The sequence below is a fragment of the Marmota marmota genome, unplaced genomic scaffold (genome assembly GCF_001458135.2).
Source record: "Marmota marmota marmota unplaced genomic scaffold, marMar, whole genome shotgun sequence".
Lineage (NCBI taxonomy): Eukaryota > Metazoa > Chordata > Mammalia > Rodentia > Sciuridae > Marmota > Marmota marmota.
The window spans coordinates 2,222,970-2,246,231 of NW_026000153.1; the positions used below are offsets into that span (position 1 = coordinate 2,222,970).

General features: G+C 40.4%; 1 protein-coding gene across 9 annotated transcripts in view; it reads right to left on the minus strand.

Annotated features, from left to right (window-relative positions):
• Window positions 1-16,599, minus strand: part of Osbpl3 (oxysterol binding protein like 3) — a 188,274-nt gene extending 171,675 nt beyond the window's left edge. For 8 of the 9 annotated variants that reach the window (XM_015490143.2, XM_048786356.1, XM_015490142.2 and 5 more), the window contains exon 1: window positions 16,256-16,598. The gene's annotated coding sequence lies outside the window, so the exon portion shown is untranslated. Of the gene's footprint in view, window positions 1-16,255 lie in introns of all 9 variants that reach the window. The other variant, XM_048786357.1, reaches the window with a different exon arrangement.
• Between the last annotated feature and the right edge of the window lie 6,663 nt (window positions 16,600-23,262).

The following is a 23,262-nucleotide window of genomic DNA, read 5'->3' on the forward strand; positions in this document are numbered from 1 at the left end:
AGGCAGCAGAATACAACAGACACTAGTATGGCAATATGTAAATCAATGGATGTGTAACTGATGTGATTCTGCAATCTGTATATGGGGTAAAAATGGGAGTTCATAACCCACTTGAATCAAAGTGTGAAATATGATATATCAAGAAATTTGTAATGTTTTGAACAACCAACAATAAAAAATTTAAAAAAAATCCACAATAATGAGCTCTGTCAAAATGACATAGGAGTCAACTGCAAGAGCTCCTATTGCCAAAGCTGGAACGATTTGAGGAACAAATGTTATTGCATTATAAACAAAATATAAAATAAATACCCATGAGTTCATACTGTTATAAATATGGCTGAATGGAAAAAATTAATAAATGCAAAAGAAAAGAATAGACAAATCTTCCATAGAAGAAGAATCTAAATAACTTTTTACATAGATCCTCCACCCTCAAGCATGGGGAGCCTAACACTTCACTCCTTAAGGATAGGCTGTGCACAGTGACCTACTTCCAAAGAGTAAAGAATGGAAACAGGAGGGAAAGGGTAACTCTACAGTGGAGAAACCTAACAAGTACTACCACAACAAGATTATAAAAGTCAGCATGCACATGAAAACGTATCATGAGAGGATAAATCCTCAATGTGACATGGCAAGAATGGCACCTAACTCATGTGATCTTCTTCCCTCAAACCTGTAATCCACTCTAATGATGAGAAAAACATCAGACAAATCCAAGTGGAGTGACAGTTACAAGATACTCCTCAAAATTGTCAAGATCACCAAAAAGAGGGAGAGTCTGATGCTATGGTCTGAATGTATCCTCTAAAATTCATGTGTTGGAAACTTAACTCCCAATGATACAGTGTTGGGAGGTGGATCTTTTGAGAGGTGTTTAGGCCATGAAAATGGAGCCTTCATTATTACATTAACACCACTATGAAAAGAGGGGGGACTTGAAAGAGTGGGTTCTCTGGCTTGCTCTTCTGCCTTCCGCCATGTAGGGATACAGTAAGAAGGCCCATACCAGATGGCAGTGACTTCATCTTGGATTTCCTAGCCTCCAGACTGTGGCAGAAAAAATTCCTGTTCTTCACAAACAACCCAGTCCCAGGTACAAGGTTATAACACAAAATAAGCTAAGACATCCAGGAAACTGTCACAGCTAAGGGGAGTCTAAGAGACATGACGACTAACATACTATGGAATCCTAAATGCACTCCTGGAATAGTCAAAGGACACCAGGCAAAAACCAAGGCAATCTAAATGAAGTATGGGTTTTACTTCATTGTTATTGGTTCATTAATCATGACAAATGTACCATATTGATGTAAGATATTACTAATAAGGAAAACCAGGTTAGAGCATATTAGAACTCTCTGTACTGTCTTCATAACTTTTCTGTAACAGTAAAACTATTCTAAAATTAAAAGCTCTTTTTGTGTTGGAAAGGTGTGACTAAAACAAACAAACCTGGACAAGCTTTGAGTGTTTTCAGAGCAGATTAGCTCTAAGCCTTTTACCAGCTTTAAAGGAAATGTGGGGGGAACATTACATCTACAGTGAGAAAGTCTAGATACAAGTCTTGGCTCAGTCACTGATCCCTGGAGTAAGTCACTAACTTATTCTTGGTCTGATTTTCCCCGATTGCCTATCAAAGTTAATACCTGTCTTGCCTATCTCACAGTTGTGGTCTTGAGAGGCTGTGTTAGTCAGCTTTCCATCACTGTGACAAAACAACTGAGAAAAATCAACCTAAGAGGAGGAATTGTTTATTTTGACTCAGGGTTTCAAGAGTTTTGGTCCATGTTTACTTCGCCTGGTTGCTCTAGGCCTATGGCAGAGCAGTAGGAGCATGTGGCAGAGGAAGACTATTCACCTTGTGTTAGCCAGGATGCAAAAAAGAGATAGAGAAAGGGGCCAGCCTCCAAATATCCCCTTCAAAGCCATGCCCCCAATGACCTAACTTCCTCCCACTATGCCCAACCTCCTAGAGGTTCCACCACTTCCTACCAGTGTCCCAGGATGGCGACCAAGCCTTCAGCACATGAGCCTTTGGAGCACACTTCCAAAAAAGAGCCGAAGCAAAGCCTACTAAAGTGACTTACAGACTTGGAAATACTATTCAAAATAAAAGATTCTCTGGATCACCTGAGAATTTATTAGAAATACAAAATCTTGGGTCCCATTCCAGACTCACTAAATCCAAAACTCAGGGGTAGGACCCACAATTAGTATTTTAACAAGTCCTCAAGGGCATTTTGGTGTTGCTGAAGCTTAGAAATCTGCCCACAAAACACCTATCACCTCATGTCCTATTCACATGGTCCCATTCCTCCAGCAAGTTCTTATTTCCTGTACAGTCCCTGTCACATCTATTAACACTTGACTAAAAAGATGCAGCACTATCCACAGGGATGTAGGCACATCCATGACCTGCTAAACCTCAGGGTGAATTAACCATCTGTGGCAAGATCCAAGTCCCTTACATCTTAGAACATGGAAGGTTCTTAGCAATGAAGGAAACTATGGCACCTGTTGGGACCACACATTTCACACTGAGAAAACCCAAATTCCCACATTCTGTCCTCTGGTCTCTCACATTTTTCAGACCAAAGTGGCAATCTATGAGTTAGAAAAGGCAGTTAGTTGTCTTATATAAATATCCAGCTGCATCTGTCCACATACACCTAGAAAAACAAGACCTTTGGGTGCCAGAGGAAAAAAAAAGAGAGAGAGAGAGAAACTTCTAGTCCCTTAATCAAGGGACAAATAATGCAGAACTGAAAGTAACAAGCAAACTGGAATGCTATTTTGGCCTGTGGGATTGCAGTATAGAAAAACAGGAATTACAAGTCAGGAGTACCCTATACTCGGGGGTTTGCACAGAGGTTCATGCAGTCCTGTTTCTGAACCATGTTTTTAGGCCATGCACGACCTTTATCCTCTTTCTTTCTCACACCTTATGATTGATACCATTCCTTAAACACACATGCAATAAACTTAAGACTTTGCTGGGCTAAAGAAAATATGAGCTGAAAAACTATCTGGGGGAAATGTTATACTCTGTTTGTGGATATGTATGCTTATAAGATAGAAGAGCTGCTGGTACAAACAGTGTCCCTCTAAGCACAAACACAGGGCACCCATGTGCCTTGTGAGGAGCGTCATTATTTCTCAGGCACAACTCATAAATAAATCATACATATAAAAAAATACATCAACAAATAATCGTTTCTTTATTCACTTCTGCTTTGCTTATTTTCCCTGTCATAGTGTTCTAGAGAGTAATCTCCATTCCAAAAGTTACTGCATAACTTACAAAGATACTACAATGCCACAAAGGCAAGTTCAGCTTAAGTCAAAACACCAGCCAAGATTTTGCAGTAGCCCATGGCACCTGTTTTCAGAGGCTACAAATGCCTGTATTCCTAGGCCATCTGCATTACCTATGTCAAATTTTATGGTAATTTTTCTCGTCTCCAACCATCTTTTTTCTCCCCAGTGACCATACAGTAAGTGCTTCAGTAATAACAATATTTACTTTTTGTATCTGTCTACTCATTAAACCAATGAACACATAACCCCTTGCTCAAAACACTTGGTGGCTAACTGGCCACACACTCCTTTCAGGTCCTCAGCAATTCCTAACTTCCAACCACAAAGTATAACCCACTTTCTGTCTCTGCTCATCATTCCCCTCCGCCAGAAGTATCTTTCTTTCCCAACTTCTCTACCTTTTGATATTGTACAACATTCCGAAGTCCTACTCTGCTAATATCCCTCCCAGGATATTTCTGCTTCATTGTGTGGAATGACAACCCACCCCAATTCAGTGGTTATCACAAAAACAGTCCAAAGAGTGGTTGTGAGAGTTAAATCAGTGATATTTTTTCAAAAATAATAGAAAGTAGTGTCTCACTTTTAGTAGATATGATATGAAAAAACCATGGTAATGATCTTATGATTTCAATGCCTGTGTGGCTAGTTACCCTTCCCCTGCCTATCTCCTAGTTTACCTTCCCCAAGATGCCGCATACACCCCGTTTTCTCCTGGAAGCTGCCCCAGAGGTTGTACAGGTTGGGCTTCCCTTGGAAACATCAACTGTCACGGTTTCAGCCAAACTGCTGACCCAGCACTGATCACAGTGGCACCTCTCTCCTGAGCTGCTGCTGGACATCTCCCCTCGACAGCACTTCAAGCTCAGCACGTTCAAAACCAGAACATTCTTTTCCCCTAAGATCTTCTCATCTTTCTATTTTCCCTGACAGTAATCATTGGTGCCATAAATAATGCAGACAGAGACCTGAAATTCTGAAGTTATTTAATACGTGTATTTTAACCTCAGTAACATACTGACCTCAAACAAAATTCAAAACGTACCATTTCAATCTCTTGCCTGTCCTCCAGTTCCTACTACTCTTCCTGGGGGAATCTGAAGTTACCCATCTCCTGTACATCCTTCAAGAGATACTAGTAAAAGTTTACCAACCTACTTGCTGAAAAAATAAAAACAAAACAACCTGATTGGTCCTGTTGGTTGATGTCTATGGTGTAAGTATGCCCACACATAAGACTTCATAAGACCAACTCAAGACACCAGCTTGGAAATAGAAACCACAACTGATCCTCTTAAGCAGTGTAAACTGGCTTCAGCCCACCAGCTTTATGTGTATGTTGGCATATTTTTAAATACATGTACATGTGCATGCATAGGTATACATGTAAAATATATTGTATGTGGATATATTTCTAACAAATGGGTACATATCATATATACCTTTGTATATATTATATGTATATCATACTTATCTATGTACCTATGTAGAGCTACCTTATTTTTAACTGCATCATCATTAGCTAGTAACTATTGATGTAAATTAATTATTCTTGTTTGTTCAAACACTGAAATACATAATTTTGCACATATATCATTTTGTGCATTTGCATATCTATCAGATAAAATTCCTAGAATTGTTATTGCTGATTTTTGAAAGACACCACCAATGTCTCTCCACAGACCTTGGGTCAATTCATACACTTTGCATGAATATCTATTTCCTCAAACATTTGCCAACACTGTAATCACATTTTGTGATATTTGCCAATCTGATGGTGGAAAATAGCATCTTACTAAAGTTTTCATTTGCATTTCTTTTTAAAATATTTTTTTAAATATTTTTTTAAAATATTGTTGTCAATGGACCTTTATTTTATTTACTGATACATGGTGCTGAGAATCAAACCCAGTGCCTCACACATGCTAGGCAAGTGCTCACTGAGCCATAACCTCAGACCTGCATTTCTTTTTTATGAGGTTAAAGTTTTAATATGTTAAAGAGATATTTTTATACCATTTTGTGAACTGTATGTTCATATTCTTTGCCTCCAGAGTAATAAGCTTTCTCTTATTGATTTGTTAGTTTTTTTAATATTCGGATGAAAGTAGATCTTTATGATACAAATTGCAATTATTTTCCTACATTTTTGACATAGCTAAAAAAAAATCTTGCCTTATAAAAATTACAAAGGTTCAAATGAATCAAACTTTTATTTTATACCTTCTGGATTTTGTGTCATATCTAGAAAGAATTTTCTATCTCCATTATTATTAAACTGGGATTCTATTTTCTTTTCCTAGTTGTTTTAATATGAAATATTTTATCTCATGGAATTCATTTTGGTAGAAGGTGGGACATAAAGTTTCAATTTTATGTTTTGCCTGATGATACCAACACAATAATCTCCACCATGGTATCATCTTTCTTTCCCTTCTCCCTCAACCCACTCTCCCAGTCCCTATTCCTAGAGGCTATTGTTCTACTCTTTCAGTATTGCATGTCTTTCTTCTTCCACTGTGACAGTCCTCATTCAGGTGTCATCACCTTGTGCCTGTACTCCCAACCTCTGATGTTCTCTAGCATCACCAGAATACTTTCCTCTGAGAAAGCTCCCATCATGTCACTTCCTTGTTCAGAATGGTCCTTAGACTTGTACTGTGAGATTCAGTTGGGCCCCAACTTACCTTTTCATTCCTGTGCACGTTCTGTCACTTTTCCCATCTAAACAATCCTTCCACTCATCAATCTAGAGAGTTCATTAATCCTTAAAGTGTTATACCTTGGCTCGTCCTACACTTTCTGCCTAGAAATGTCCTTTCTACTAAGTCCTCTATATGTTCCTTCATCTCAATCCTGTGTGTCCTTCAAGACTTGGCTCAAATGTCCAATTCTCTGCAAAAGTATCTCCCACTGCTCCTGAGCTCCTTTGGTTTTGTGTGGGTGTGTGTGTGGGGGGGTGTGTGTGTGCGCGCGCGCGAGCATGCATGCACACATTTTGCTCTCTTTGTGAACACGGGGAATCTACTTAGCCCTTTATAGTCATTTGATAGGCTTCTTTGGATGGAAGGAACAGAAAACCAATCTGGCAAACAAAACCAAGGAAAATGTATTAGAAAAATATCAACTCAAGTAACTACAAGAAGCTCGAGGCAAGCTCTGACACAGCTCCACAGACTCAAAGCCAGACCATTCGTATACAGTTGGAAACAGTCTAGTCAGGATGCTTACTCACTACAGAATCTCCAAGATCCTTGGCTTTGGTCCCAGTGTCCAAAAAGAAACATCTTGGACACAGGGCTACCCATGGCTGCGGGGAATGAGACTCCTTGTTCTGGTCCTAGCAGACTGTGTCCAGAGGCAAGAAGTGATTTCTCAAATGGAAATTAGGAGGGTAAATGGGTGTCAGAAAGCCAAAGAGCAACTACTCCCCAACTTCTGGTCTATTGTTTAACTGGAATGATAACCACCACTATATAAGAAGATCTAATGAAGCACTCAGCCTGACACATCGTAGTTTCTCAACAGTTACTGGCTTTCACTGTTATTTTTGTTGTTCTTTATAATTATCATCATCACCTTCAAAGACAGGAAGATTCCCCATTCCCTAATGATTCCAACAAGCTCCAAGGAAACAAACCTGTTACTTCTATATTCATTAGAAATTAGCTCGAAGCAGCTGTGAACCTGTGAGAAATACTCAAGTGAGCTTCCCCTATATTCTTTCAGGTTTTCAAATACCCCTAATTCACCTCAGATGGTAGACAACTGAGCTTTGCTAGAATCAGAGCCAGTGAGTTATTTCCACCTACTTTCAGGGCTATACCAGAGAACAGGTTGTTATATCTCATTCAGAGTCAGCTACAAAGGTGATACAAACACAGCTTTGGATTCAATTCCCATCAGCAAAAAACCAAACCTGTGTATAGCATCACAGGAAGCAATTCAAACTCTTAGAAGAGGAGTTAAAACCATCCTCCTCCCCAGCTCCACATGGCCTCCTGCAATCCCCAGAGAGACACAAAAGGTCAGGACTCTGCTCATCTCATCCCCCCCCAGAGGATTCCCTAGTCACATCCTGTTTTCTCTTCTTTATGCAGATTCTTGCAACCTGAATCGTAAGCCAAAGGAAAAAAAATGGAACTTTTCTCCCTGGGGTCTCAATTAAAATCCAGACTCATTCCCTTTGAGTCACATATCACAATTGTAATTAATGAATTCTCTGTTTAACATCTCTTATCTCCTTCTGGACTATAAAGTCCTTGAAGGGAGACTCTGCCTCTAATTTATCATGGTATCCCCTGCTCCCAGCCTGGTACCAGGCATTTTGCATGTGTTCAACAAATAGCTATAAAATGCATGAACAAAAATCTTAGTACATATTTTGATTCTAGGGAGGCATTTACTTCAAGTTTAATGGTATTTGTGAAATTCAAATTATATATATTAATTTTTCCCTCTGAGCATTTCAGATCACTGCCCGCTACCAATGATTTGGAGAGGAATATTGTTTTGATAGGCTTAAACAATTTTAAATTTCTTGAGAATATTACAGTATTTGCTATCAAGACAAGAAACAAGGATGGGAATCAATGCTAGTACATTTTAATACATAAATGGAGAAATGTAATATTGAAAAAAGTGTTTGACCATGTAACATTTTTAAAAAAAGATTTTAGAACTTTAACTGTAAAGAGTAAAAAAAAAAAATAGCAAACTATTTATATTGACAGACTGTGACCCTCTGCTGATCTCTCATGGAGCTGTGCATTGCAACTGCTTGGCATTCGAGCTGATATTCAATTCAGTTCCACTCTCGCAGTGTCAGAATCACAGATGAGAATACCCTCCAAGATTGTTCATCTAGCCCTCAGCCCCTCAGAGAACTAGGTTTCCTGTTCCTGCTGTTATTTTGTGAGTAAATGTAGATATCCACATAGCAACATAATTTTCATCTAAATAAATTTTATTCGAACACAATTTGCTTTTCAGCTTTAAATCTACACACTGTTATTAAAGAACCACATTCCACTCATACTCAAGTGGGTCTGAGGCAGTTTAGAAATAATCATATTCAGGCCCCCAAACAAACAACAGATTACTTAGGTAGAGGCAATAATAAAGCTAGTCCAGGGGAAATTCAGTTTCAGGAGAAATTCAGTTTCAACTATGTGACTACATACAATGAAATTACCACTCAACTTTCTATACTTTTCCAAGATGAAGGAAATATTTCATCAATTTCAATACAAAAGAATTAGATAAATAACCAATGGAATAATTCTTCTATTTTTAAGCTACTATTCCATTTATTGTAAAACATTTTCACATAGATAAAATAAGCCCGTCAATGAGCATGGATGGTCATAGCCCGCCTACTCTTAGCTTCTGCAAAGGAGACTCTTTAAACAAATTCCTATGTCTTTGATTTGTGAAACGTTTCATTATGAAAGTTTTCAAACACACACAAAATACAGAACAGCACTATTTGATAGAAATGTATTACAAGCTATATAAATATAACTTTAAAGTAGCCGAATAAAAAAGAGTAAAAGGAAACAGGTGAAATTAGTTTGTTTATATATTATTGGATCCAAAATATCATTTCAACATTTTATCAACAAAATACATTGAGATGTTTTTACATTCTTTTTTACATCCCATCTTTAAAATTCAGTGTGTATTTTACACTTATAGCACTTCTCAATAACTACTAGCCAAATTTCAAGTGGTCAAAGGCCACACGTAGCCATGGGCTACCTATGGACAGTATAAAGAAGGGCATTAAATTTACAGAATATGTTGTCCAGCTTCAGCAATCATCAACTCATGGACAGCCTTGTTTCCTCCATCATTTTTCCCTACCCCTGGACCACTTTGAAGCAAATTCTAAAAGTTGTAGCATTCCATCCATATTCATAAATTTCCTTGATTATTTCTTTTTGGTTTGTTTTGAAACAGTTGGTTTGTTCAAATTGGGATTTAAGCAATCAACTCTCGGGACTTATTTTTAATGATAAGATTTAGAGATGAGGATGTAGCTCAGTTGTACAGTGCCTGCTTAAAGCATCTCTGAGGCCTGGGTTTGATCCTCAGCATCACAAGGAAAAAGAAGAAAAAAGATTTTGTTTTTAAAAATCCCAACATAAGAGTCCTATTTTTAGTAAAATGTTTTATTGATTCAGGTATTTATTACACATTTATGTTGTGCCAGGCATGGTTCTAGCTCCAAGATACAGGACTCAAAGGAATTTCCAATTTAGTTTTGATTGTGTATGAGTTAGCTCATGTACTCAGGGAAACTTTAAAAAAAATACCATTTCCACCAACTGGCAGATGGGTAAATACAACATGATATTTTTATAATTTATATATTTATATATTATTGTATTATATATTAGTATATTTATTTTATATATACACACACATACACACACACACACAATAAATGAAGCACTAACTTCTGCTACAATAAGGATGAGCCCTGAAAACAATCTGTTAAGTGAAAGAAGCCAGAAACAAAAAGCCACATATTATATAACTTCCTTTATAGAATAGGCAAACCACACAGATACAAAGTAGGGTGATAAAATGTTCAAAAGTCAATTATGGTGATGGCTGCACCACTTTCTGATTTTGTACTAAAAATCACTGCATCATATACTTTAAATGAGTGAATTATATGAAATGTGGATTACTTATCAAAAGTAAAAGAATAAAGTATGTTATGTTCACACAATAGAATACGGTCCAGCTGGGGCTCTGGCTGGGGCTCAGTGGTAGAGTGCTTGCCTAGCATGGGTGAGGCACTGGGTTCCATCCTTAACATCACATACCAAAATAAGCAAGTAAAATAAAGGCATGCTGTCCATCTACACCTACAGAAAAAAAATTTTTAAAAAAAGAGAATAGTATCCAGCTATAAAACTGATCAAAATGATAAAACTCCTTTAAAAAATTCCAGTTACCAACCCTCCTCACCCCAAGTCCAGAAACTTTGGAAGTAGGGCCTATGCAGATAAAAAAAAAAATTAAAAATAACCAAAGAAGATCACTAGAATGCAAAAATAACCAAAGAAGAACGGTGGTTTAGGGCAAGATTCAGACAAATGACCAACAGTTGATTACAAAACAGTACAATGACTGCTATGCATTAAATGGGTAGGCACAGAACACAGTGGCCATTCTCCAACTCCAAGTCAGCAGGAGGCAGAGGAAGGTTCCTACAGGTTGCATTTTGCTTTCCATGCTAAAATGTGATATGGGAGAGGAAATGAACCAGGAGGATATGGGTGAAGAGGAAAAGATTATGAAAAGGACAAAAGATCATGCAAAAACTATGGGGCCAAAGCCCATCCAGCATGGCCCTGGGGGTAGGGATGGGTTGCTGCATTTAGTTCAACAAGACTGGAAAAAAACAGAATCAATGATAAGTGGTGATTATGAAGCCAAAAGCTAAAGCTGATTCAGAGAGATCTCAAGATCTTATATGTCTAGTGAAAAATGTAAAATATTCATTAATCAATTGATCAAACACTTACAAAAATTTCATTTGAATTTCACACGAGTTTTAATATATTTTAAATAACAGCATTACCACAGATTTGACTATGTACTACATATTATTTGCAAGATATTTATTCTACAATGTTTGTTACATATAAGAATTTGTGATTCCCCCACAATATATCCATAGTCCAAAGATGAGGACAACCAGAATAAGTGCTTTCCATGGATTTAATCAGGAATTCTATTACTTCATCATAAACTGATGAAGACTTTAAAGTACTGTGGATTAACAAACAGAAAACAAAAATGGAATATTCTAACCACTTTTTTCCTAACAGAATGAAACCAAATATAATTATTTAATATTCTTTTCAAATTGAGTACCTACTATGGGTAGAACACTAAGTCTAGTGATAGGAGGGATAGAAACATGAATGATACACATTTCCTCTGCCTTCAGGGCAAAATCTATAGGGGTGGGTTCATTTGAATAAAAAACTAAGCAAAAGGAAAGAGGAGGGGAGGTACAAAATGCTGAAGGACACCTTCAGTAATCAAAAAACGGAACTAAGGACTGACTCATATTTTTTCTTTTTCTGCATTTTTTATTGGTGCATTATAAATTGTACATAATGGTGGGATCAATTGTTAGGTATTTGTACATGCACACAATATAATTTGGCCAATATCACTCCCCAGCACTTGTTCCCTGTGTCTCTCCCCTCCTCCTACCTCTAGGTCACCTTTCTCTATTGTTCTTTCTTTGAATTTCATGACACTCCTCCCCACCTTTCTCTTCCTTTTTCCTCTCTAGTTTCTACATAAGAGAGAAAAAATGTGACCCTTGACCTACGTCTGGCTTATTTCACTAACAAATTCCATCCATTTTCCTGCAAATGACATAATTTCATTCTGCTTTCTGGCTGAATAAAACTCCATTGTGTATGTATACCACATTTTCATTATCCATTCATGTGCTGATGGACATCTAAGCTGGTTCGACAGTTTGGCTATTGTGAATTGTGCTGCTATACATAGGGATATGCATGTATCACTATAGTATGATGACTAATTCTTTCGGATAAACACTGAGAGTGGCATAAGGTAGTCCTATGGTCAGACTGGTTCCATGCCTAGTTTTTTGAGGAAACTCCACACTGATTTCCATAGTGGCTGTACTAATTTACAATCCCACCAACAGTGTAGTGTTCCTTTTACTCCACATCCTCTCTAGAATTTATTGTTGTTTGTGTTCTTGATGTCTGCCATTCTGACTGCTATGAAATGAAGTCACAGTATAGTTTTGATTTACATTTCCCTAATTGCTAACGATGTTGAACAGTTTTTCATATATCTGTTGGCCATTTGTATTTCTTCTTTTGAGAAATGTCTGTTTGATTCATTTGCCCATTTATTAATTTGAGTCTTTTTTTTTTTGGTGTTAAGTTTTCAGTCCTTTATATATTCTGGATATTAATCTTCTGTCAGAAGAGTAGCTAGCAAAGATTTTCTCCCATTCTGTAAGTTCTCTTTTCATATTCTTATTTACTAAGCTGGTAGAATCTTTTTAATCTGATGTCATTCCATGTATTAACTCTTGGCATCATTTCCTGAGCTTTAGGGGTCCTACTGAGGAAGTCATTGCCTGTGCCTATATGCTGGAGTGTTGACCCTATGCTTTCTTCTAGGAGTTGCATAGTTTCTGGTCTGATTCCAAGGCCTTTGATCCATTTTGAGTTGATTTTTGTTCAGAATGAAAGATAAGGGTCTCTGACTCATGTTTTTTTAATGTTCAGAGAAATTATAATGGCAGAAGTAGTTTATGAGTTCAGCCTTGAAAGAGTTAGGTTTTCAGAAAGAGAGAGAGAGTGTGAGCTTTCTAGGCAACAGAAATGCATGGACAAAGGCAAAATGTTTTGGGAATGAAGTTCAGATTGTACTGACACAAGACTGAGAGAATGATGAAGTGAAGGCTGATGCTGAGCCTAGGATGCCAGATCCTGACTTTAGGCCAAGGAGTCCACTTAACGGGTACAGAAAAGCACTAAGGGTTTGAGTCTCAGCTCCAACCTTTATTGGTTGACAAGTGAACATAAGCTTAACTTTCCCTAGCCTCATCTGGAGACTAAGGGTCTAGTAGCACCTTCTTTGATGTCACTCTCAAGATTGAATGTAGTAATACAAATTCACATTTAGGCTAGCATCTAGCACATGAAAGTTCAGCGGCCGTTGCTGCTGTTATTATGAACTATATAAGCCACCCAATAATTTTTAAATAATATTTTAGTACTTAAGGAATTTATCTGATCATGCATGCCATGAAGGAGAGAAAGGTATGAAAAATCCTACTATAGGCAATGTCAGAGCAGAGCAAAGTCCCTAAGAGGCAGAACTAAGATACAGATAGGGTAGAAAAGGAGCCATGTGCAAGACACTGACCTGAATGTGATCTCAATAGTAGTAACTGGAAAGTCTAGAAAGAAGTTTCCAGACAGGGCCAGAAAGCTGACAAATAAGTAGATGCAGATAGGAAAGAAATTTGCAGGGAACAAAAACAACTGACAATTAAGGCTCTTAAGAACTTCCATCTTCCTTAGTGTCTCACACCCCCCCTTCACCTTCCATGGGCATTCTATGCCAGCCCTCCCTGGAGCACTCCGGAAATGGAAATGACAAATCAGAAACCACAGTACTGCTGAGAAGCACATTATAAATAAAAATGGATTATCCAGACCTTGGTACAAGGAAAAACATTGTACTAACCCCCAAAGTTGGAATGAAGTAGAAGGAAAAGGGATCTCTACTTCCTTCCCCATACCCTCTTTTGCCATTGGCCCTTTGGGTGGTAACCATGACACTCTTTCCCAACTTCTCCACACCCTCAGTTTCAACATAAGAGCAGAAAACACTAAAATGCTTCTATTTTACTAAAAGGCTGCTACAGAATTAATGGTCTCTAACTGTTCTCCATATGGGAAATGAGAGACTAGCTGGCTTTCCAATACTTCCCCTAAAGGGTAAAAAGCACCACTGTTCAGAATTCATTTACCACAGTGGGTAAAAGCAATCTGATTTCTCTTTAGATTAGGTGAAAGGAGGATTTCCTTTCCTCCCTATTAAAAGCCTCCAATCTACCAGGCCCACAAACCATACACTTAACCACAAAAATCAATGGCAGTAAGAATCTCAACACCTAGACATTTGATATTGCCACCAGAAAGTTTACAGCCCAACTTCAGACAGCTTTAATACAATTTATCACTGGGCTCTATGAGTATGAGTTAACATCCAATTAAACAGTAGGACAAGAGACATAATAATTTAGTGGAAAGAGCTAAGGGATTAGAGTCCAAAAAACTAATAAAATCTAGCTCAGCAATTTAGTATTGACCTTGGGCAAATTCCTGAACCTAGCTTCAATTTCTTCACCTAAAAAACAGAGATAATATCACAACACTGTCTATGAAGATGATGATTAAATGTGATAATATAGCCTATGGCAGCCGGGTAGTATCTGGCCTACAACATAACTATTAGTTATTATTGAAAATATAGCTCAAAGATAAAAGAACAAATATTTTGGCTGACAATAGCTTTTGTTACAAATAAAGCTAAATGCCATAAATAAATAAATAAATAAATAGCTAAATGCCTATTGACTGTAATGGTGGAAACCATATTTTAGTTTTCTTGGAAGTGGCCCAGCACAACAAAGAGAAAATAAATAGGCTAGAATCCTGGTTCTGCCTGGATGATTTTGGGAAAATTGGTTAACTTGATGAAGCCTTAATTTTACATCTGGTTCAAAATATACTACTATGAATCCTGCTGATTGTAAATAAAATCATATAGTACTAATTACATTAATAATAGTAATAATAATAGAGGAGAGTTCAGTAATGTAGAGCAAGTAGATCAGGGGAGGGAGGAGGAGAAGAAAAGGGAAGGTATTGGGAAATGAGGATCAAAACATGTTAAATGCATATATGAATATGGCATGAGACTCACTATTATGTGTGATTGTAATGCATCAATAAAAAATACCTAGCTAATAAGACTACTGTAATGTTTAATGAGATAATCTACACAAAGTTCCTAGCATATGAATCTTGGAAGTTAGCTACTATTGCTCTTCAACAGTAGTTACTGCTATTTGTTAATTTTCCCAACAGAAAAAAAAGAGAATCACCATCAGCTAAGAAATCACCTTTTCTCATATTTACAGAGAAATTTTCACTTATTCATTCCATAAAAATGTACTGGAAACCCGCGTGTCAGGCAGTGTTCTTGACATTGAGGATTAAGTAATGAACAAGACTGACAAGGTCTCTGCTTTCCTGGAACTTACATTCTCAAAAGGGAAGGCAGTAAACAAACCAAGATCATTTCGGTGAGAGAGAGAGAGAGAGAGAGAGAGAGAGAGAGAGAGAATAGCAAACAGGGTGGCTTGGAGTTGGTGGAGGAGAAGGTCATTTAGCCTGGATGCACTGCAGCCCAGGCCTACCTGGCTAGTCTACTTTGGTCAGAAGGGGGACCTCAACTTGTATGATGCTTGAGGGTGGACTGTGGATGATCAGATAGATATTGGACCTGTGCTTTTTTTCTGCTGCTAAAAGTATATCTTTAGCAGCTATAATTTAAAATATAGTATTTTTAAACGGCCCCATCCCAGTAATCAAAACCTGCGGGGTTAATGCAACATCTATGGAGACTCCAACGCCTCAGCATAGTTCCCAGGCACATGGGAAGTGACAACTTCACAACCCTTTCAGTTAAGTGAGTCTAGGAAGGGCGCCTGGCTTAAGAACTATTTGGGCGATGTATGGCAGTGTCATCAGCGACTCCAGAGGCTACAAAAGCTCCCCGAGGCACCTTTAAGTCCGAAGGGACCAGAGCCGTTGGTCCCCAACCTAGGCACTGGGGAGCGGAGCAAGCCGAGGTGGAAAGGCGGTGGGGCGTCGCCGGGGTCTGCCGGCCGCGAGCCAACTCGCGGATGTGGTAAAGCCTCGCGACTGGCCCAATTAAACAGGTTTCCTGTGCCTCTAGCTCCGGAGCGGCGCCTGGCCCTTCCCCGGGACAGCTTCTCTGCGCCGCATCCTCCAGCAAGTACACGCAGTCCCCTGCGCTCAGCTCCTTCTCACCGTCAATCACACAGAAGCTGTCCCTTGAGGGACAGAACACTAAGAGGACAGCACCTGGGTCCGTCCCCCCGAGGGGGGGGGGGGGCTACAGCCGACACCAAGAACGATCTCCCTGTCTCAGGTGTGTCCCACTGGATGGCTCTTACCCAGACAACAGGAAACACACTGCGGTCCTCTGGGACTGGCAGCGACCCCGAAACTGCAACGGTTCTTGTACCCGCCGCCGCCGCCGGACCCCCACCACCCTCCAGCTCCATTCAAGCAGATTCCCCACCGCTTACCTGCGCGCTCTGCCGCAGGGAACACCGCCTAGTCCCCCGGTGCCCCGCTCCAGGGTTTGCTCACAGACCAGGAAGGAGGCAAACCCAGCTCCTCAAATCGCCCTGCAAAAAGCAGCTGACAGTTGCCGCATCAGCCTAGGAGACTCGGGCGCCGACCGCCACTGAGGACTGATAGCAGGACCAAGAGCCTAGCTGCGCACTGGCCGTCTGGCGCTGAGGTCCCTTTTCCGGGGAGGTTCGCTGGCAATGAGAATGCGCTACCAGTTCCCAGTACTTTGCCCAGAACTTCTAGCGCGCAGCCTGGCGATTAGTCTGAGCAGCCAGCGAGAGGCGGGAGCAAAGAGGAGGGGCCTGCGGGCAGCCCTGGGGGCGGGGCCAAGTGGGGAGGGTAGGGGACGACGGAATAACCCCCACTACAACCAATCAGGAGTCACCCCGGGAAACGAGGTGGGGCAATGCCCTGGGAAGAAGCGGGCGAATTTCGTGAAGCGTAGAGGGAGTTGGGGACCTGGACAAGTAGGAAGGGCGGAGGGCGTTGAAAGCTTTAGAGGGGCGGGGCGGGGGCTCTCGCCCGCCCAGCTTGGTGCCTGCGCGTCGTAGGCGTTGTACAAATGTTGGTCGAATGTCGTTTCCGGGCAATGAAAAGAGAGAGGAATGAGGCCGATGTGGAGGCACTGGTAAAGAAGATTCCAGGGGACGTTGGAGGTCAAACACCTGATCACTTAAAGTCAGACTGAGGCAGGGAGCCAAGAATGGAAAAAAAAAGTACGTGATGAGAGGAGGACGGTAGGTACCGGGTGTCAAAGGACAGAATTGGTGTGGGACACTGGGCTCAGAGACTATAACCCTGCCTACAGAGGCAGTCATGCAGATTCGAACCTAGGTGCCTGGAGAGGCTTGAGGAGAGAGTGGTCAGCCCTGGGGGCGGGGGGGTGCGTTACGATTGCAATTTGAAATGCAGGAGCTTCTTGATTGACCGGGAAGTCCACCCGATTTAACTGCTCCACAGCCTCCTTTGATCCCAGCTCGAATGCAAGCAACTGATAATTTGGGGTCAGTTTGCAGACTGCAAACGCGTCAGGTGCCGCAGGTGGCGGGGTTGTCAAGGAAAATGCACTTACTGAGCGCCTGCTATGTGCTAGGAGCAGTGGTGGCCCTGCACCTGTGATAAAAGGCACACCAGGCTTCCTCCCTCAGGGAGCTTACATTTTAGTGCGAAGGCAGACAATGAACAAGAGACTATACATATATTAAAAAACAAGAAAATGCTGATGAACTATTAGCACTGGGATGAAGGCCATGTAGAGCTTTCAAAAGTGGTGATCTGTATGATGGTAGCTTTCATGCAGATTCTTGAGGTCGGAAAAGAATCTACGGCGTCCAGTCTTTGGAAGAGCATCCCAGGTACAGGGTACCTCAAGTGCAAGGTATTTAACCTTACCATGGACCTATCCGGCCTCCTTCACAGAGCTGAGCAATGCCTGTGGCTCGCTAGGCTGGGCTCTTGACAGGTTCCAGAATACTCAGTTACCAATCTCCACCAGCACATTTCCAGTCCCCAGACTGACCCCAAAGTAAGGTTCTGAGGCTCTTCCTGCAGCTATGCTATCTGCACTTTATTCATCATGCTTGGTTCTCCGCTTTCTGGAACCTTCGCTGTCGCGTAATGTCTGGGACTGTCTGGCCCTCTGGCAAGCGGTCTAGCACAGGGGAATCCCGAGATGTTGAGATGTTGCAGAATGGTCATGCTGCCCGCGTTGGCACACGAAGAATTAATTACGTTGGAGAAATTTTCAAATTGAATGACTCGGAAGTATCTAAAGCACTCCCCAACACCTGAGGAACACAGGTCGAAGAACGTATCTGGCTGGCATGTGAACCATTCATGCTGAATTCAAGGAGGCACGTTGCCCACCCCAGCTGCTCACATTGTGTTTTGCCAACCTTCCTTTTCTTTTCCAATAACACTTCTTTTAGAAACTCGCTCAGTCCCAGTTCCCGCCCTCTTCCTCAGTCAAGCTATTTCCTTTTGCTTTTTCTTTTCCTCTCTTCACATCCACCTCCCCCATCAGCATTTCTTTTTTTTTTTTTCTTTTTCTTTTTTTGCAGGAGACAAACCTTATGCCCAAAAGGAATTTATTTGTAGGACCTTGTTTAAACTAGCAGCCTGTTCTTGGCTTTTTCTTCAGTTTCTTTCAAATGGCGTGTGTGTGTGTGTGTGTGTGTGTGTGTGTGTTTCCCCCATTGGTACTTATGACAGTTAATTGGACAGGATGCAAGAGTTATTCAGGTTGTGTCTTGCCTCCAAGAAAAAAAAGGAACCTTACTGTGTCTTTTCATAATTTCATTTCTTCTTCTACTCCTAAATAAGCTTCTAGGCTCTTCAGCTCCTACAATCAAAAGGGGGAAAAAATTAAAGTTGAAACCCACATAGAGCTAATTATTCTTGAAAAAGCTTGTTAATGTCCTAAAATTAGCTTTCTCCTCAGTTTCATTTTAAAGCAATGATCTGAATATCTACTAAAGATCAATGGTTGCATAGTAAGAGTTCTTAGAGTCCCTTCTTCTTTGAACTATTGGACAAATACTGTTTATCTTTGGAGACATTCCCACCATGGTGGGAATTTTTCACAGTTGGCTGAGCATTTTTAGCATCTGATATCTCAAAATAGGTGAGCAGGTGTTGCTTGAGTTTCTGTGTTTTGATAGTAAAGGAAACTGATCATAATGGAGTGTAGGCCTCTAGAATCGGCCTACCTGGGATCCTATCTTTACATCATCACTATTTCCTGATTCTGAAATTACCTTTTCTACTCGTACAGTAGAGACCGTAATTGTACCTACTGGTCTACAGAGTTTGATCATCTGTCTAAAACAATTGCCACATAGCCTAGCACAGAGTTCTCAACTCAGCACTACTGACATTTTAGGCCAGATGTTTCTTTGATGTGTGATTGGCTGTCCTGTGCATTTAACCACCTCCCTGCCTCCACCCATTACTTGGAAGGAAAACCCTCTTCTCTCCAATTGTAACAACCAAAAGTCTCCAGATTTTACCAGATGTTCTCTGGCTGAGAATGTGGCACCTAGCAAAACCCACAGATTGGGAGGCAGTATAAGCAATTGCTTAAGGCTGTGGGTTTCTGGAGTATGAACTTCTGGCAAATTGTGCTTCCCTAAACCTCAGCAGTAAAATGGGAATCATAATAATGCTAGCTTCTGATAATGCTAATTGTCTAGGAGTAAAAACACTTGTGTAAAAACCATTTGCTTGGTGCCTGGCACATGGTAAGCTCAGAACATGAGCTTCTTGTCTCGTTTTCTTCCCGAGAAGAGAAGGCATTGAGCTAGATGAGGAATGGCATATTTTGACTTATTTGCTGCTGCTCCTTTCCCTGCCTCATGGAAGACAACATTATTAAGTCAAGGCCGACCTTCTCACTAAGTTCAGATAGGGCCTTTGAATCCTTCTCAACACAGTGCTCCAGGAAGCCACTACTGATAGATAAGAGTCAGCATGTAAGAGGATGCTGCATTGCTATCCCAGAGCTGGAGGATTTTCAGATCTCTAATACTTTCAATTTTCTGGAATAGCGATTTTACATGTAAGAAGGAACTATAGTCATCACCTCATCAACCCCTTTTACAGAGGAGTAGGGGACCAAGGCCCAGGGAGTTCCAACATATTGACCATAATCATACAACCCTGAGGCTGGCTCTCCTACAGTCTTAAGCGGTCCTCTTTTTGCCATGTCTGGAGCAGTGATGCCACCTCTCCCCATGCTGTACACTCCTACTCATCTCCCTCCTTCACTGTATCTAGAAAAATGAATCAAAGCATTTCATTGCACAGGAACACCTTGGAAGCAGTCTTCCAAAAGTGTTAGTAAGCTCACGACAAGAACTGCACAAGAACTCATCAGTTCCTTGATTAAATATAGATTGACTACCACCTTTGTATAAGCAACCATTCTTAGCAGGCACGTCAAGAGATCAAAAGGTGAATCAGTGGGTGTTCCTGCCCTCCTTGCTTTTATAGTTTCATCTTTGGGGCAGATCAAACATGGATATAAATAACTATAATACAAGTTTTTTAAAAAATGGAAAATGTCCTAAGAAAGGTACCAAAAATGTGTTCAGAGAAGGGAGAAATTATTTTGAGAACTAGGAACCAAGAGTCACTTCCTCCATGTCTTTGTTGACATTTTTAACTTTTGATCAAAAATTCATATTTATTACAGTAAAGTTGTCCTTGTTGAGGAAGTTGCCACATTGTTAGGTTTCCTGGTTCACAACCACTATCGGTGAACCTACAGGTCACAGTTCATTCTAATTCTAAATGAGTCATTTTTGTCAATGTTTAAAATTGCTGGGATGTTCTAGATTGCTTTAGAAACAATAGGATAGCTTTCACCAAACCATTAGACAGAACCAGTTTTTTAAGCATGTTGTACTACAGTAGCATACTTGTAAAAACAAACAGCACAGGCAGAGGAATATCATGTCACATACATTAAACCATGAGATAGCATTTTCTTCAGGACCAAACTACCTTAAGAGTCAGGCTAACACTTAATTATCTTTAAGTACTAACTCTAAAGCACATGCACATTCTATACTATTACCTGCTATAAATACTAAGTATAATAAGAGCCCACATGTAGAAAGCTAGGCCACTGTCAAGTTAGGCTGCTGAGATTGCTACTGCTATCAGGAGTCTGCCTGTAAAATCAGAAAGATTTGGTAGAACTGCATACCCCTCTGTTACAAGCCACACCAGCAAAATATACACCCCGAAGCCTCTTGCTCTCCCTTATTACCTCATTTCCAAATTCATGTTTTGCACGAATGCCTCTGATTGGTGTGCTCCAAACCACATCTGCAAATCTATCTGCAAGGAAGGCTAGGAAATGCACTTTTTATCTTCCCAGCCCTTGTGCTATGTGAAGACACATTAGAGGGAAGTTGGATTAGAAGTTGAGTGAGCCAAGCCACAGCACCCACTGTGTCTTTTCCTCCAAGTCTTCAACAAATACGCTGGCAGAAAAGGTTATATATTTTACATCTGCTGTTTTACTCAGCTTTTTCCTTGCTGTGACTAAAGGACATGACCAGAACAACTGTAGAGGAGGAAAAGTTTATTTGGGGGCTCAAGACTTCAGAGATCTCAGTCCGTAGACAGCTGGCTCCATTCCTCAGGGCTCAAGGTGAAGCAGGACATCATGGTGGAAGAGTGTGGCAGAGGGAAGCAGCGCACATAATGATCAGGAAGGAGGGGGCGGGGAGAGAGAGAGAAGAAAGAGAGATCTCCACTTACCAGATACAAATATATACCTCAAAGCCACACCATGCTCCCTGCCTCACCTCCTCCAGCCACCCCCAACCTGCCTTCAGTTACCACTCAATCCCATCAAGTGATTAATTCACTGATTTGGTTAAGGCTCTCATAACCCAATCATTTCTCTTCCAAACTTTCTTGCATTGTCTCACACATGAGCTTTTGGGGCATACCTCACCAAACCATAACATCCACTTTAGTGTGTTTCAATTTGTAGAGATTAACTCAGAAGACCTAGTTCTTCATGAATCCCTCCAAGTTCCCATCTCTCATACCCACAAGAGCTACCATGCTGATCCAACCACCATTTCTTGCCTGGAAAACTGTAAAAGACCAGGAATTACTTTTGCCCTTCCATAAGCCATTCTGTACTCTGAAGTCAAGTGATTTTTTAAAAACCTGAATCTGATAATGAAACCTTTCACAGTTTCTCATTGCTCATAAAATATAGACAAGACTATTGACATGGTTCTCAAGATTCTACAAGCCCTGGCATCTACCAGCTTCACCTTGTGCCTTGTGGCCCTTCCTCTCCACATCACCTGCCCCTAGAACTTTGTTCTGTCCTGACCCAGGGCCCTAGCACATGCTGTTCCCTTTCCCTTCCCTGAATGTGCTGTTCCTTTCTCTTCATTCAGTTGATGCTGGCTCATCTTCTAAGTCTCATTCAGCCATCCCTTCCTTAGGGAAGTCCTCCTTGACTTTCATGATCAGGCCTATTGAAATTATTGCCCTGGTTGAAATGTTTTGGTTTTCTTTTTTTTTTTTTTTGGGGGGGGGGAGCAAAATTTAATAGACCTACCAGAGTTATATTCTGTTTTTGTGATTTTTCTGATTAATTTCTGTCTCCTAACTGGATTTATAGGCATTACAAGTTGGAAGATTATATATGCTTTTAGTCTTCCAATATCCATCTCAATATCTAGCAGCTAGTGAGCCTTCATATATTGGTTGAAAAAAAAAAAGAGAAAGAAAAGATAAAAGAATCCCAAAGAATGAACTTTGATGGTAGCTGGGGTGGGGAGTTAGAGGTGGGTGCTCATGCCAGGCCCAGTGGGCGTGACTACTCAGTGGCCAGGTCCTAGAGATGATCTTATAATAACTTTACATCAGATAGGTGCTATCTCCTTTATGGTCACCATGGCCACAGGTAACTAACTTTTGTCTTTTTTGCACTTCAACATTTTTCCCTATTCCCTAGAAGGCAAACTTCAACTCTGCCAAACATCAAAAGACACTTGAGAAGTAAGCTTTGTTTGGCTGCTTCTACCCTGCTATAGCCCAGTTCCTATCAACCTTTTCCTATGTAAAATGAAAACTAGAAATCCTCCCTGGTTATACATATTTTGCTTTTTTTTTTTTCAGTGGGTTTCACCTTTGTGTTAGGCTCTTCATTTCTCCATAGAGTTGATAGGATTTATATCTTATGGTTTCATTAAAAAAAAAAGTGTGTATTCCTTGACACTTCTTACTGACCTACAATTCCCTACTGATCCACAGCAATGGGAATATCACACCCAGAGGAAATTAGCACTTCGGGGAAGAAACTGCACCTGTCTTGCTTGGCTTTTACAGACTGTTAAAGTAATGAAGAGAATTTTTGGAACTGAAAATAAACTTGTCTGTGAAGACAATATACTCAATATGAGGCATACCAATACCAACAGTC